General features: G+C 42.3%; 1 protein-coding gene and 1 long non-coding RNA gene across 8 annotated transcripts in view; one reads left to right on the top strand and one right to left on the bottom strand.

Moving 5' to 3' along the window:
- Positions 1–15,332, top strand: part of AUTS2 (activator of transcription and developmental regulator AUTS2) — a 794,855-nt gene that overhangs the window by 461,386 nt on the left and 318,137 nt on the right. The gene's annotated exons all lie outside the window — the stretch shown is intronic.
- On the bottom strand, positions 9,474–13,784 carry LOC135455961 (uncharacterized). The gene is made up of 3 exons (XR_010442435.1): positions 13,741–13,784; positions 11,133–11,260; positions 9,474–10,234 (listed from the first exon to the last, which is right to left on the bottom strand). It is a non-coding gene; the product is annotated as an uncharacterized LOC135455961 (long non-coding RNA).

Below are 15,332 nucleotides of genomic sequence, written 5' to 3'. Positions count from 1 at the left end.
AGGGTTGGGTTTTATCATTAATAATTCCAGTTATAGGGTTGGGTTTTATCATTAATAATTCCAGTTTTAACCTCAAAACTGCAATTTCATGGCCTGCTGCAGGAGTGGCTCCGTGCAGGAGGCAGTGGGGATGTGCTGTCCCAGAAGCTGCCCAAGGTCAGGCACTCAGGAAGGGCTGGGAATCTCCTGGGGCTCAGCAGAGCAGAGCTGGGGCAGTTTCTGGGTCACTCTTTGGACCAACTGTTCACAAAATTGTCACACGAGGTGTTGCTTAAAGGAGTCCTATTTTCCATCACATGTCCCAGATTCCTCCAAACCATCTGTTCCAGTGAAGAACTTCCAGGTTGTGGGTTTTTGGGTGAGAGGGGAAAAGGCAGGAGGAAAATTGGAAGCAGGAGCTGGGAGTTGAGTGTCAGCTGGGCTCTGCTAGGGGAGGCTCTTTACAGCCACAATGAAGGATCAGGAGAGAAATTCTTTCAGCTTGACACACAGATGATAAAGCAAGCCTTAAACAAAAGCTGTGGCAGCACAGCAGGTAAAGAAATCCTGCTTAGATTAAAAATAAATATTTTATGTTGCATGTATGCAAAGCTTTTTTTTATTTTTTAATAGCTTAAAGCCCTACACAATTGGCAGCAAGTAGAAGAAATGAAAAGAAAGAGCTTGCATTGTTTTATTGAGGTGGGAAGCCCTCAGAAAGCTAAGTTGACAGGGTTTTTTAATAATAAAAAGAAAATGAAAGGACAGGCTGTGCATTAGAATTTTGAAGCATAAAAACATTTGGAAATCATCCTGTGTCTGTATGTTTATAGCAAAGAGCAAATCCAAGCCTTGCAAAGAGGTGATTTTGGAGGCAGGCAGGAGGTGTCAGTGCAGGGGGCTCAGCTGTCACAGGCAGGGGTGACCAGGAGCTTTGGGATGTCCCTGCCAGCCACTTGGAGCATTTTAATGACTGAAGCAGGGTAAACATTTGTGAGGATAAACATTGTCTTCCTGCTGAGCAACAATGTCTCCTGTATGAGAGCAGGATTGTTTTGGCATATGTCTGCTCTAAATATCCCTGCAGATACTTTACAGGAATTGCTGCCTCTTTAAACATTTATGCTATTAAAAATCAGGACGACTGTTGACATAAACCTGTGATAGCAGCTGCATTGTAGACAGAGTATGAATTTTTTATGTTATTGATGAGAAGTTTATATCATTTATGTACTGTAGTAAGGGAGGCATGTGAGTGCTGAATGCAGAAAATGATGGGATTGAAGCCATGCTGGTACCAGGGCACACTATTTATTAATGTGGCCTCTCCAAAGGAACACGAATGCAGCCAATGGCAAGGAAAACAAAGCTAAGTGATTTATAATATTTTTAAAACTCCTGTTGGGATGAAAAGGAGCTTTTTGGCTCTTCTGCCTGGGTGATCTGGTTTGGGTACCAGTGTCACACTGAGGGAAATAGTGATGCTGTCAGACCTGGAGGGTTGGGTTGGACCTTGGGGGTTTGGGGGGTTTGTGACTGGGGAGGCTGGAATGCCATAAAGAGATGCTGCAAAAGGAGATTTGGAGAGCACTTGTTCTCTCTGTGCTTTCTTGCCTTGAATTACCAGGACTGAGGAGGCAGAACTAAAGCTGAGATTGTCTCCTGCTCTGCAGAGAAGACATTTACCCTCCTCCTGATCCCCTTCTGTTTTCTCTGTTGTCTCTGGTGGTTTCTCTGTAACCTGTTCCCCCTCTGAGAACATCTGGGGAAATTCTCTCTGCTCCCAAAGGGAGCTGCTGGTAGCACAAGGGTGTCAGACACTGCTTCCTGCAGTTTGGGGACTGGTTTGGTGGGGCTTGGCAGTGTTGGGTTTATGGTTGGCTTGATGATCTTAAAGCTCTTATCCAACCTAAATTATTCTGTGATTCTCTAATTTAGTTGCTTAAGTGTCAAAATTTCCTTTACTGGAGGGCAGAGGGGGCTTTGTAGTTTGTGAGGTTTGCTTTGGGGGAAGCTCCACAGCAGCTCCTTCAGTGAATGTCTCCTACAAGGTCTCTGTTCTAAAGCTCTGCCCTCCAGCACAGCCTCTGGAGGTAGAGGAGGCACTTCAGCTTTCCTCCTTCAGGCACAACTGTCCTTGTTTTTGCAGAATCCCACTTGGTACTTATACAAGTGCTTCATGTTTCTCAGCACCAGACGGGCTAAATTAAATTTTCATATGTTGTCCATACTCATTTTTCCTAGAAGTGTCACTGAGCAAATTTCCAGGATGTTCTTCTTTTGATGGAGGCACAGCCATTGCTCAGATTTTGGCACTGCTGGCTCTTCCCACCCTCACTGAAGATTTCAGTGAAGGCTCTGGTGTTGTGTACATGAAGAGCCCCACCAAATGAGCACCATTCCTCATGCATTCTGGGAGTGCAGGGGTCAGCCATCCATCCAGGGTCTTCCTGCAGTGAGGGAACATTCCCTTATGGACAGAGGAGTCACCTGGAAGCACATTTTGTAGGAGAGCTGTGGCTGCACCCCCATGGGGGTGAGGCAGTGCAGGCTGGGCAGTCACATCCTCTGCTGGAATCCCAGCCCCATCAAGGTCTCACCTCACCAGCTCACATCATTTAACCCCCAAACAGCCCAGGGGTAACAGCTCCCCACCCCTCAGCCCCTGGCTGTGTTTAAACCCATGCCTGGGAGGTGGAAGGGATGTATCCACTCAAACATCCATCCTCAATGGGATGTGTCTCTAAATGAATGTAGCACTGGGTTAATATTGCAGATAAACCCTACATTAAAAGACCATTATTGGGGTTGCAAAGTCAAGCCTGTGGAAGTTAAGAAATTGAGAATTAAGGTTGCCTCTTCAACCTTAATTTGCCCCCTTCTGTGTACCCACTATGGAACAGCCTTTAATTACATGATCACATTCTCCTCTGCCTGAGGCACACACCTGGCACAGAAAATTCCTGCCCAAGTGCTCTGAAGTTGGGCAAAGCTATAATCCTCTTGAAGAAGAGGATTTGGAAGAAGTGTGCAGCAACTTTAACAAAAGGCTACAGTTTGTGTTGATTTCCATTTATTTTGCTGCATTCAAAATTTGTTTTACTTAAAATATTCTGCAGGTAAAATCAATCTGTGAAGAAGACCCAGGAGGGCTGTGTGTACCTCAAATTACTTTACACAATAAGAATCTTTTTAACAAAAATCATCCATTGTTTGGACATACAGTGCCAAAAATGATGAAACTGAAATGGGAATCCTACTGGTTCAGGTGTTATATAAGTATAAAAAAAGTATAAATATAAAAACATCAAAGATGAAAAAGAATCTCTGCAGGTGACAACCAAGTCACTCAGTCAAGTAAGTTGAATATTAAAAGGAGAAACTTAAATTCATTTTCCTGCTCTTTTCAAGCCTAGCAGAGGTATTTTTCAACTCCATCTCTGTCTTCACCTCAGAGTTGCTGGCAAATTGTGTCTTGCAGATGAACAATGCATGACATTTATAGTTCATATAACATATGTTCCAATGCATGGAAATTACAGGCACAGGTGGGTGGGCCTTGCCCTTAAAAAGTAGAAGAGATGCTTATCCCTCAACACCAATGGCTGGTTTGTAATTGACTGGAATGCTGGCACAGTGTTCACCTGGATCAGAGCTGGGGCAGGAAGAGGCTCCTTGTACCCAGAGCATTTCTATTGATCACATCTGTCACAGACATCTTTTATGGAAAATCCTTTCCTTAGGATTTTTCCTCCTGAGAAGCTGAGAGGCCTCAGGAACAAAATGTAAACAATGATTATCTGCTGCTGTGGAATGCAACAGGTGCATCTGGGATTGGTCTCATGTGGTTGTTTGTAATTAATGGCCAATCACAGTCAGCTGGCTCGGACAGAAAGCCAAGGCACAAGCCTTTGCTATCATTCTTTCCTATTCTATTCTTAGCCAGCCTTCTGATGAAATCCTTTCTTCTATTCTTTTAGTACAGTTTTAATGTAATATATATCATAAAATAATAAATCAAGCCTTCTGAAACATGGAGTCAGATCCTCATCTCTTCCCTCATCCAAGAACTCCTGTGAACACCCTCACACACATCAGTGCAGGTGCTGCTCTTCCAGAGAAGTGAGGAATTGGAAGAAGTTTGGCAAGGAGGGGCTGGCTCTGGCCAAGGTTTCAGACTGCACAGCTGGAAATAAAAGTGCTTCCCTGTGTGCCTCCCTCAGCCCAGGGCTGGCCAGCAGCTGAGCTGGAGTGATGGAGCTGTGCTTTGTTACCTGAACTTTGGTGGTTGTTGAGGGGGATTTCAGCATGACCAGCACACACAACATTCCATTCCTGGGGAAGTGGAAATCCAGGATTCCCAGCTCTCAGCATCCCGTTATAAGCTCAGGGCCCAGGAAAGAGTCTGCAAACCCGTTTATTTGGGCAGCCAAATGAACTGGTGAAACTTTTTAATATCAGATGTTAGTGTGGAGGAAACCTTTTTTAACAGTTGACATTACCCTGAGGCTCTTTGGCACACCACAGCCCAGACCATCCCAAGCACTCCTTCAAATCTTTAGCACCAGTAAGCTACAAAGGACTCAACCCAAGGTCATATTGACAATTCAGGTAAAATCAGAAATAATCACTTGGTTTCTTGTCTTCTAGACCTCTCTAATCTTCACTGCTTTGGCACAGCTGTCTCCACTCAGCATATTGTCATTGGATTTTACAGTTCTTAGTGATCATCATTCCATCTCTTTTATACCAATAATACTTGTCTTACTGTTCTGTTTCTGTGATCACTTGTTAAAGCTGATTTTCTTGTAAACTACTTGTGTTCTGACTTCAGCACAAAATGCCATAGCTAAGATTAGCTCTAACCTTCAAACTTCAGACCTTCAGACATCGGAGATGAGCCAACCATATGTAAGTCTTGTCTGTGTGTTTTTAAAAGTGGTAAAGGAAAGGAAAAACAAGCCCTGTCCTTCCAAGAGAACTGGCAAGCTGCCACCCTAATTTCTCCAGAAGAGCTCAGGTCAGGACAAGTCAATCAAAATCACTTTTCTTGGACAGGAGCGCAGGTACAGCAGTAGAAAATCCCTTTCATTGGAGGTCTGGAACATTAATCAGGAACTGCAGAGCTCTTTTGTAGGACTTTGGGGACCAAGGAAAGCTGACAATGCTTCTGCTTGCAGAGCTTTGCTTATGCTTCCCTCATGCTGTCCAGACAGCATCTGAAGGGAGGACCCTCATTATTTTATTTTTTTTCCTCACATCACTGTGGATTGTGCTTCAGCACACTGAAAGATTCCTCTGGCACTTTCCTGAGGAGGACACAAAAAACTGTGCAGAGCTCAGTAATTCCATAGGAACCATTGCTGTAATTACATGCTATGTACAGTACAATGTAAATATGTGGGCAATACAAGCAATTTGTATTTTCTCAACTACATTATTAAATCAGAAAATTGCAAACTACATGGAAATTAGGTTGAAAATAAAATGGGTAACTTCACATACTGTATTATTGCAGTGTATTATCTCTAGAAGTCTGTCATTACTTTGGATTTCCATGCTATTTTTCGGATAATAACCCAGTGCTGAGAGTTTGTGGCCTTGTCCAGCTCAGAGCTGCACAGCCCAGCTGTTAATTTGGGTTTAGAAGGTGGAAAATGTTCTCAACTCAGTCTTTAAATCATTTTTGCATAGGGAGGAGGATTTTTTTCACTCAAGCAAGCAATGTGACTGACTGGTAACCATGGCTGGTTTGCATTTATTGCAAATACACGCAGTGCAGTTAACGGGAGGGTTGTGTCTCTGCCATGAGTGAAACCAGGCTTCGTGCTCACTCACAGGGTTTGCCTCTGCCTGGGGGCTCCCTCAGGTCCCTGCCAGCTGTGACTCCACACGAGACCCTCTGAGTGCACAGGTCAGGGCTGTGCTCAGAGGCTCCGCAGGGAGGGCACAGCCAGTGCCTTGAGGACATTCTGAGGCTTTGTTCAATTGTCCCCGACTTCCAGGCTGAGCAGCTCAGTTATGTCATGTACACCAACTGCTCTTTGGGGTCTGCTGCTCTTTGAACCTCTCCTTCCTCTGCTTTTCTCTCTCCTCATTGTCTTTGCCCTGCAGAGTGTGGCATTAAGGTTAGGTTATTATTTACCCACTATGAATATGTAAATCTTTGTAGTCCTCTTAGTCTAACCCTCTGCACTTCAGTCCTTTTTTTACCTTCTGAAAATTTGAATGAAAGATAACTGAATGAGACTTTTAGCTTAGAAACAACTGCATTTATTTATTGGTTTGCACTCAGAGCATAGAGTCATGAGAGCTGGAAAATGCCTCTGCTGGATGGTTACATTTGTCTGTGTTTGATAATGTATACATGCACTTTTATATGCCTGCTATCAAAGCCCAGCAGTTTGTTGTCTGCTCAGATGGAGAGGTTTGGTTTTCATAGTCAAACTGGCAATCAGGGCACCAGTCCAGGGCCATGTGATCTGCTGAGAGGGTGAAAGTGGCCATAAAATCTGCACTGAGAGGCTGAGCTTCCTCTCAGGAAGACAAAAAGACACAAGGACGAGGTAAAGTGCTGCAAGATAGATAATGATGGTCACCCATCAGTCTTTGTACTCGCCAAAAGGAAGTCACAGCTGTTGCTCTTCTTCACGAGGAATCTTGATTTATTTCTGCTCCTTTGCCTTTACACCTGTATCTTCTGGGGCTTCTGGGCTTTGCTGGTAGATTTATTAGCTGCTGTGGAGCAAGGAGGGAGACTTGCAGGGAGGGGGAAAATGGAGGAGAACAGAGAAGAAACAGAAGGAAAACAGAACAGTGGGAGGGAGAGGGAGGAAGAAGATAAGAGACAGATGAATGACGGCAAATGGAAGAGAAATGAGACAAGGAACATGATGGGGGAGAAAAAAGCTGGAAGGGAGCTTTTGAGAGAGCATGTAAAATAGAGGTCTGGTGGAGGATTTCCAGCAAAAGTCATGTAAATCAATGGTGAGTAAATTAATAGGGCAATTGTGCAAATGAGACTCAGTCGTTTAAGGCAAGCGGAATAGATCACGGATGATTTAGGGAGAGTGTAACCCACAGGGCACACCTTTCAATCTCCTGCACATCCCAGGCAGGATGCTGACACGCCAGAAAGTGGAGCAGATGAACAAAATGAGGAACATTAAAAGGGAGGAGGCTGTGAGATAAACTCCAAATGCAGAGCAGCATTAAACTCCTCAACAGCAGAGCCACGTCTTAGGCTAAAGGAAAAACATCCTGGTGCTTCAAACTCAGACAATGTTGCTGTGGTTTTAGATAAGGTCTCCTGGTATTGCTTCAGTTCCTGATGGGATTGCTAACTTTTATCAGAAGTCCATCAAAAATGCATCCTGCAATTCTTTACATGTGAAATTTTGCAGAAAACCTGTTTCCTGTAGTTGCCAGTACAAACATTTCTGCCACTTGCCATCACTAAACTATGAATGTGGCTGAAGAAGGAATGCTGAAGGAGTCTGGAGCAGCCACCTGGCCAGGGCCTGGCAGCACCTGGCTCTGTGTCCCATTCTGTGCCACTTTTGGGGACCTGCACCCCTGTGTGCACCAAAGACAGGGCACAGCTGGGATATGCTCTTGTCTCTCACTGATATTGCAGCTGTGCCCACTGCTCCTGGTGGTTGATGAAGTTCCAGGAGTTCCAGAGGAACCCAGTTTCTCCAGGATTTATTTAGTGTTCAGATCACCTAATGTGAGTTTGAGACTCTGCAAATCTTCTCCAGCCTTGAGAATGGATTCTTCTGCTCTAGCTCTGAAATGGAGCAGGCCATTAAATCCTGGGCCTTTTAAATGCAGCGGTTACTAATGATTGGGAAGGATCACAATTAACCAAGTGTTTAAATTAATTTCTGACAGTCATTCTGCCCTATGGGTTTTTGAAAGCATTAGATGTAGTGCCACGTGGCCCAGCATATAAAATGTTTTGTTTGACTCCTCAAATTTCAACTCCTTCCTAAGGTTTTGGGAAAAAAAGTGTCTTTAAAAGACTTTTTTTGTTTGATTTCACTATCTTCCATCTCTTCTCCTTGAAAGTGGAGTGTGAACTTGATTTTCATTTTACCCAGTAGAAAGTTAAATGCAACCCAGGCGTCTTGTTAAGGATAAATATTTTTCTAAAGGAAACAAAAGAAGTGGTGAAAGATGAGGTGGAAAGGGAAACCTTAGTGCTGATGGGGGACAGCTGGATTTTGTCAGTGATCGTAGTTCCTTCCTCCTTGGCCTGCTGCTCTTTCTTGGAGAAAAGCAACATTTTTATCTAAAACTGATGCTGATAAAATAGTTCTTAACTTGACAGCATCCCTTTCACAGCCCTCATATTCCTTCCTGAGGTTCAGGTTGGTCTGAAATATTGCTTTGGAAGCCTTGGGATGCAAGTATGAGGCTGTTTTCTTCACGAGAGTTCTCACCAGCTTGGGGAGAAGCAGAGCCCAATGGGGACCTTCCCTAGAGCTTGGAATTGTTTCTGTGCTTTTCCAGCAAATATTTGCCAAGTTGTGGTGTTTCTCCATGTCACACTGCAGGACTTTATCTCACCTGGTGTAGATGTGGGTTGTGACTGGCTGAAGGACTTTACAGCCTCTCATTCTGTTCATGAAATGTCTCCTTTATTAAAGAAATACCGAATATATATTATTTATTTTTCAGACTCATGCTTCAAACAGATATCAGTTATAAATGTTTGGTTATTTATAATTGAAGTTGTGTTTTATAATTGATTTCCAACACAACTGCTGTAACACTTTGGTGATATCTAGCAGAAGTATGAAGGTTAATTAATGAAGACTTGCAGAGTACAAGGGGATTATTTTTGATTTATCTTGTAGAATTCCACCCCTAAGCTGCAGCTCTCTGAAATGATGTAGAATGATTTATGTTTATATGAACTGTTGGGTTCTTGTGTGATCTCCTGCACTATTCAATCATAAAAATCCTGCTTTTCACTCAGTTCCTGGTTACTTTCTCTTCCTTCAGTATTCAAACAGTGATCCTGCCTTGCTTAGTTAATTGTCAGCTCAGAAACTAATTTAAGCAGACTCCTAATCTAAAACCTAAGAGTGAAATATCACCTTCCAAAGGATAATGAACTTCCTTAGAGTTGGGCCCTCTCTGAGCAGGAGCTGTGTAAGACAGAGCTTATCAGGCTGCCAGGCCTCCCAACAGAAATGGCTTTTTCCTTTGGATAGATATTTTAAAGTATTGTTCATTCTAAGGAAAACAAACAAGTGTTCTGTCAGTGCTCTAAGCTACCTGAAAATAGGATTTACAGTTCTATATAATTGCATTTTCTTTGTGTTTGCATAGAAGTCATAGCATAGCTGGAAGATGATGGCAATTATAATTTATTATGCTGTAATTGTTACCTAAATGTTTTTGAATAAGCAAAAATCACATCTGTTTAGGAATAAGTTGCACAGCAAGAGAATTCCCTTTGAAATGAATGCTGTGTTCTCAAATTCTGTAACTGTACACATAAAACAACATATTTATTTCCCCACTGAGTCCATTACATTCCCAAGTCAAACTGCATCCTCTCTTCCCTTCCCATATTAAACCCTTTGATTTAATGGAGGTTTTAACTACTGGTTCTTTAGGGAATTTTCAGTAGGCTTTGCACAGATTAGGTTATTGGAAAGTATAGTTATTTTCTTGTAAAGTGGCAGTTCTGTGTCAAAATTGATTTTCTCTGGTGCTGCAGTAGTAAAACAGATAAGCTTCTGCTTTGCATCCAAAATACACCAATATTCCTGCCATGATGTTTTCCTTCTGCCTCCCAACCCAGCTCTCTCACAGGCTGGCTTTGAAATGAAGAGGACACGATGCTGTGCTGCACAGAAAGCCTTTGGATCAGTCCTTAATGAATCTCCTTCCTTGTTCTAGGGCACATTTACCAGTGATGGCCAATTGTGTAGAAGGAAAAAGTCCCTGCTGGGTGCTGCAGAGCCCTCAGTGAGGGGTTGGGCACTTTGGTGCCCCTTGGAGCAGCTGGAGCTGTGGATGTTCAGCATCTGGCAGGAAGTCAGTCCCATGCAGTGTTTCCCATACTGTGAAGTGCTGTAGGATGTGTAGACAGGAAAAAAAAAAAAAGAATAAATACCAAATACATCAGCATGTCCTCTGTGTGAGCAGCATGGAGAGGTTCTGTCCCTGGATGTCTCTGCCAGCTTTCATCACCACGTTGGGTCTCTGTCACTTGGTCATTCTTTTGCAGGCTGGGCTCCTGAAAGAGGGAGAGAGCTTGGAAATTAAACTCCAACAAAATGTGTTGGGACACATTGACTGAGTCAGCCTTGAGCTTCAGCAGCCTGATCCAGATATAGCAGCATTCATTGATCCAGATTCATTGATCCCTGATTTTCAGAGTTTTTCAGACTTTATTTAATTTACATTAATTTGATATTTAATATATATGGCAAAAGATTTCCCCATAAATTTCAACTCACAAAATCTGCTTTTGTTCCTTCCCAAAGTTGCCTAAAGACTAAATGACTTGTTAAAAATGGGACCAGTTATATCTATTTTATTATTATTATTATTATTATTATTATTATTATTATTATTATTATTATTATTATCTATAATTATTATTATTATCTATAATTATTATTATTATATATTATTATTATCTATAATTTCACCAGTTATATATATATATATATATCTGTATATATATCTATATATAGCTATATATATACACATATATATACATATATATATAATATTTATGTGTTTATATATGTGCTTCTATGTATTCATATTAATATATTTATATTTATATTTATTTGAAGGTTATATATTTCTATTTTTATTTCTGATATTTATGTTTATATTTATTTTGTGTTTTATAATTTATTATTTTATGTTTAATTTAATTTATGTTTAAATTTAGTGTAAGTTTTCAGTCAGTCCCTCGTCTGTGCAGGAAGGGTTTGTCCACCTGCATTGCTCATGCTGTGAATGGCATTGTTGTTGCAGGCTCTCAGGAGATTAATGTATTTACAGACTCGTGTGAGCCATTGCAGCAATCAATGGTAACAGCCTTTGACAGAGACATAAAGGATCTATTAAATTAGACCTGAGTTCCTATTAAATTACTGCGCATAAAAAGCTGGACTCACCTTATCTGCAGCAGAAATGAATGCTGCTATTAAAGCCTTCAAAGGAAGTTTCCAAGAGCAGACAGTCCAGCAAGGCAGTGGGATAATGAGGAGGAAACAGGGATCTGTTGACACCTGCACTGCCTGTGCTGGGGCAGGAGGGAGCAGGAGGTTTCTGCATTGCAGACATGAAGGCATTCCCCTCCCCTTCAATCAGCTCCCCCCACGCACACTTCTCTTTACTAATTAGATTAGAGACAAATAAAATTAAACTATTAAGGCAATTAAGAAATTCTTAACATTTGATCAGTTAGTTGAATGCAAATCTGTCCTCCATCTCTCTGTGAAGGGCTGATTGCACAGAGTTCTGTCCTCGAGCACGTGCTGGTTTCTGGTTAAGGAAGGCAGTAATAAAACCATAGAACGTGCAGGGTTGGGAAGGACATTTAAATATCATCCAGTGCAACCCCTGCCATGGGCAGGGACATCTTCAACTAGCTCAGGTCTGTCAGAGCTCTATCCAGAGTGACCTTGAATGTTTCCAGGGATGGAGCAGCCACCACCACCTCTGGGCAATCTCTGCCAGGGCCTCACCACCTGCACTGTAAAAACTTTCTTCCTTAATGTGATAGATGAGTAATGCACTGATTGACTCTTGTCGAAGGAAGGGGACCAGGACACCAGCTGGTTCATCACAGGTCCAGTTTATTGAAGAAAGCATCAAACACTTATACAGCAAATAATAAGCTTATGAATATTCTGTAAGCCAAGCAATCTATTGGTTAAACTATACCATTAACACTTCCTCATTCTTTCGGGGTTACATCTCTCTTTTCTCATGTCTCTTTCACTGTTTGTTATCATACTACAGCTAGGCCCAAGGACACGCTATCTTACAGGTGCAGGATTTGGAATTAGCCACGGCTTTGTACTTTTCCAGTCTCTAGTCAGCTAACTTCCCAACAGACTCTCACAATTAACAGACAAATATCATGCATATAGGTTAAGAAAAGTTATATAGATTTATAGTTATGTTTTACCCCCTTACATGGTTATCAAGGGACACCTGGAGTTGGGACATCTGGGAGGGCTGGCTTGTCATTGTGGTGACATCTGAGCTCCAGTCAGGATTTGAGGAAGAGATCTCCACCACTGGGCAGCATAGAAGGGGTTGATGGACAGAACTTTGGGAGGGGTTAAAGGGTTAAAAAGGGAGAACCTCCATTGTGAGAGAGCTGAGCACATGGCAGGGAAAATCTTTTACTCCCAGCGCCATAACATTTTTTTCTTCATTCAGTTTTCTATTGTGTTTTTCTTTAGGAAGGTTTAATAAACCTTTAATAAACCTTCCAAACTATGAAAAGTGAGTAGCTATTTCTCACACTTAACGTGCTTCAAATACTCAAATTCAAATAAAATAGCCATAACTGTTTTCTCACTGTGTTTCTTCTCTCCCCCATGCTATTCACATGTAATTGCTGCCTTTTGGCCACCACAGACTCTCATTTATCCACAATCTCACATTCCTCTTATGTCCACAGTCAGACAAGCTATGTCAACTTCATTTCCAGGACTGGTCATGTGTTCAAAACCCTCATGAATTTGTGATAAATCAAACAAATGCCTGTTGAGTTCACAAAGAACTGTCCCCAAATAGTGTGTGAAGGACTTGAATCAATAAGGTTTTATGATTGTATCTCTTTTGGAGGGAAGAGAAGGACAGGAGGTGACAGGCAGCTTGGATAGGTTGTACACACAATTTATGATCTCCTTCATTTTATTGATCTCTTGTCAATAAAACATGCATCATGGTGTATCTTATACTTGTTTCAGTCATAGTGTTTTTGTACACATTGGTGTGGCCAAAATCCAGTTAAGGCTCCTCATTCCGGGGCCCTGCCTACAACCCCCTGGTGCATCTCAGCTGAATTTATGAGATCTCTCTGCAAAGTTCCCAGAGCTGAGTGGAGTCTCTGGCTCTCTGATGGAACATTCAGTTAACTGGGAAAAAGTTACTGTTGTATTGATTTCAGCAAACCAAACTATGCTTAGGAAGACAAAACAAAGCACAGCCAGGGTGAGATTGCAGCACTGCAGTTACTTGTTCTGGGACCCAGATCTTGACACTACACAATTGTATATGTGTAGCTTCTGCTGTCAATGCAGAGTGGTGCATACATGTGCAAATCTGTTTCCTGCTTATCAAATCTGCCTTGAAGAAGCAATAATGCTGTTAGTGCTGTTAGTATTTACTTCATGTTCTAATCGAATGCTGCTACTCGTGCTCCTAGAAAAGTTCAAGTGCCCTTAAAAAGCAGAAGCTTTTCTTGATAGGAAATAAAATTGAGCACTTGATATTAATGGTCTTCTAATTAAAGGCAGAGCAAGCTTGCCTCAATATCCTCATCTCAATATGTGACTTTCTAGATGCATAAATGCAGGCTGACCATTGAAGCTTTAAAGTGTCATTTCAAAGGTAAAACTGAGTGAGTTCCCCTCAGCTCTGGCACTTTGGATGAGTTTATTCCATAAACTGCCTGAGTTTTGTTCTTCCAGCTTTCCTAAATATTACAACAGTTCTCTTGTTATTACAGTGCAAAGGTCTCATAGCTCCAGAGTTTCATATTACCTCAGTGTTTCTCATAGGCAGCTCCTCTAAGCACTGACTCTTCCTGGTCTTCCCCAATCTTTTATGCCACTAGTTCTTATTGGCTACAGGTGTTGCCTGTTATCATCAGGCCTGCTCCTAATTGTTAGTAATAGGGTCCAGCTGCAACTCGTTGGGGATAAAATTGCCTCCTACATTACCCATACTGTGTCCTCCTACACCTGAATGGCAGCACAGGGCCATAGCTGGAGTGACTGCAGCCAGCAGGGCTGCCTGGGGTCCCCTGGGCTGTGGCTCCTGCAGCTCTGCCCAGACAGTGTGTGAAGGGCAGGCTGGTGACCTGTGTCACCCTCTGGGCTGCTGGCAGTGTCTGTGTGCTGCCAGGGCTGTCACACCAGCGCTCTGCACACATCAACAACTTGTGGAATTTCATTAATTCATTCATCAATACAGGCCATTAGAAGAAACTATCTTGTTAACTGGTGTCTTGGATACTAATTGGCAGTTTCTTTCAAACATCAGCCTGCTGCTGCTGCTGAGGATAAAGCACTGTGCTGCTGGGTGTGAGGAGTGCAGGCATCACAGGGAATGAACTAACCTGACACCCCTTGGGCATTTTGGAAAGGGGAGCACAAGGGAGAGGGGACAAGGCAGTTAATATCAGAACAAAAGGGTTTCTGTAATTGTAGTTTACCTGAATCCACAATATGTGTTTACCAAACTTCATGTGGGGAAGAAAAGTTTGGGGCTAGATGTATCGATATTTAGATGTAGATATAAACACACCCACTGTGTCTGTGCTCCTCAAATATTGAAGGCAGAGAGAAAACGAAGTTAGAACCCAGAAAATAAGGCACAAGAGGAGGAGATAGAAAACTGATTTCTTTATGGAAATGGGTAAGAAATACACCATGACCTCCCTGTGATGTTGGGACTCCAGGTGATTGAGTGGATGGTGACATCCACGGGGATATTCTTGCCCCTGCCTCTGTAGGTGGAGGCCTGGTAAAGCTGACAGTGGACACCCAGTTCCCCTTAGTGACCTGCAGGCCTGTCAGCCCCTAGGTCATGGGTGCTCTGCAAGGTCAAACATTTTGTACCCTCATAAATAATCTGGACACGTGATGCACATCTCCCCACAAAGAACACAGTCACCAGAATTTATTTTTTGTGAAAGTAGAATACATTTTACACAATGTCAGATATATTGTAGATGGTGCAGATGGAGTCAAAGCCCACCATGGTTTCTGTCTGCAGGCAGTGGAGCTCATGGTGTTTGCAGTCCCCGTACACTCATTTAAAGACAGGACATATCAACACATGGTTTGTTCATTATTTCTTCCTCCCCTCCCTTTTTTTCTTTAGCAGTCTAGGTTTTGTACATCAAGAAAAATTACAATTACACAAAGAATTCACAATCATGTCCAAAGAAATTGAAAATTTTTCACTATTTAGATTCTTGCTGTTCACCTTTTAAGTTCTGCTGTTGCACAGTTAACATTTGCCATATTTCAGCTTGTTCTGTTGATTGCACAGGTATTACCAGACCTCTGTGAAATATTCTTATCACAGGAAAGAGCAACTGTGATAACACTTCCCATTGAGTGCTGTGG

Source organism: Zonotrichia leucophrys, chromosome 19, assembly GCF_028769735.1.
Source record: "Zonotrichia leucophrys gambelii isolate GWCS_2022_RI chromosome 19, RI_Zleu_2.0, whole genome shotgun sequence".
Taxonomy (NCBI): Eukaryota; Metazoa; Chordata; class Aves; order Passeriformes; family Passerellidae; genus Zonotrichia; species Zonotrichia leucophrys.
Note: the sequence above shows the minus strand (reverse complement) of the source record. Positions and strands in the feature narration are given on the sequence as shown.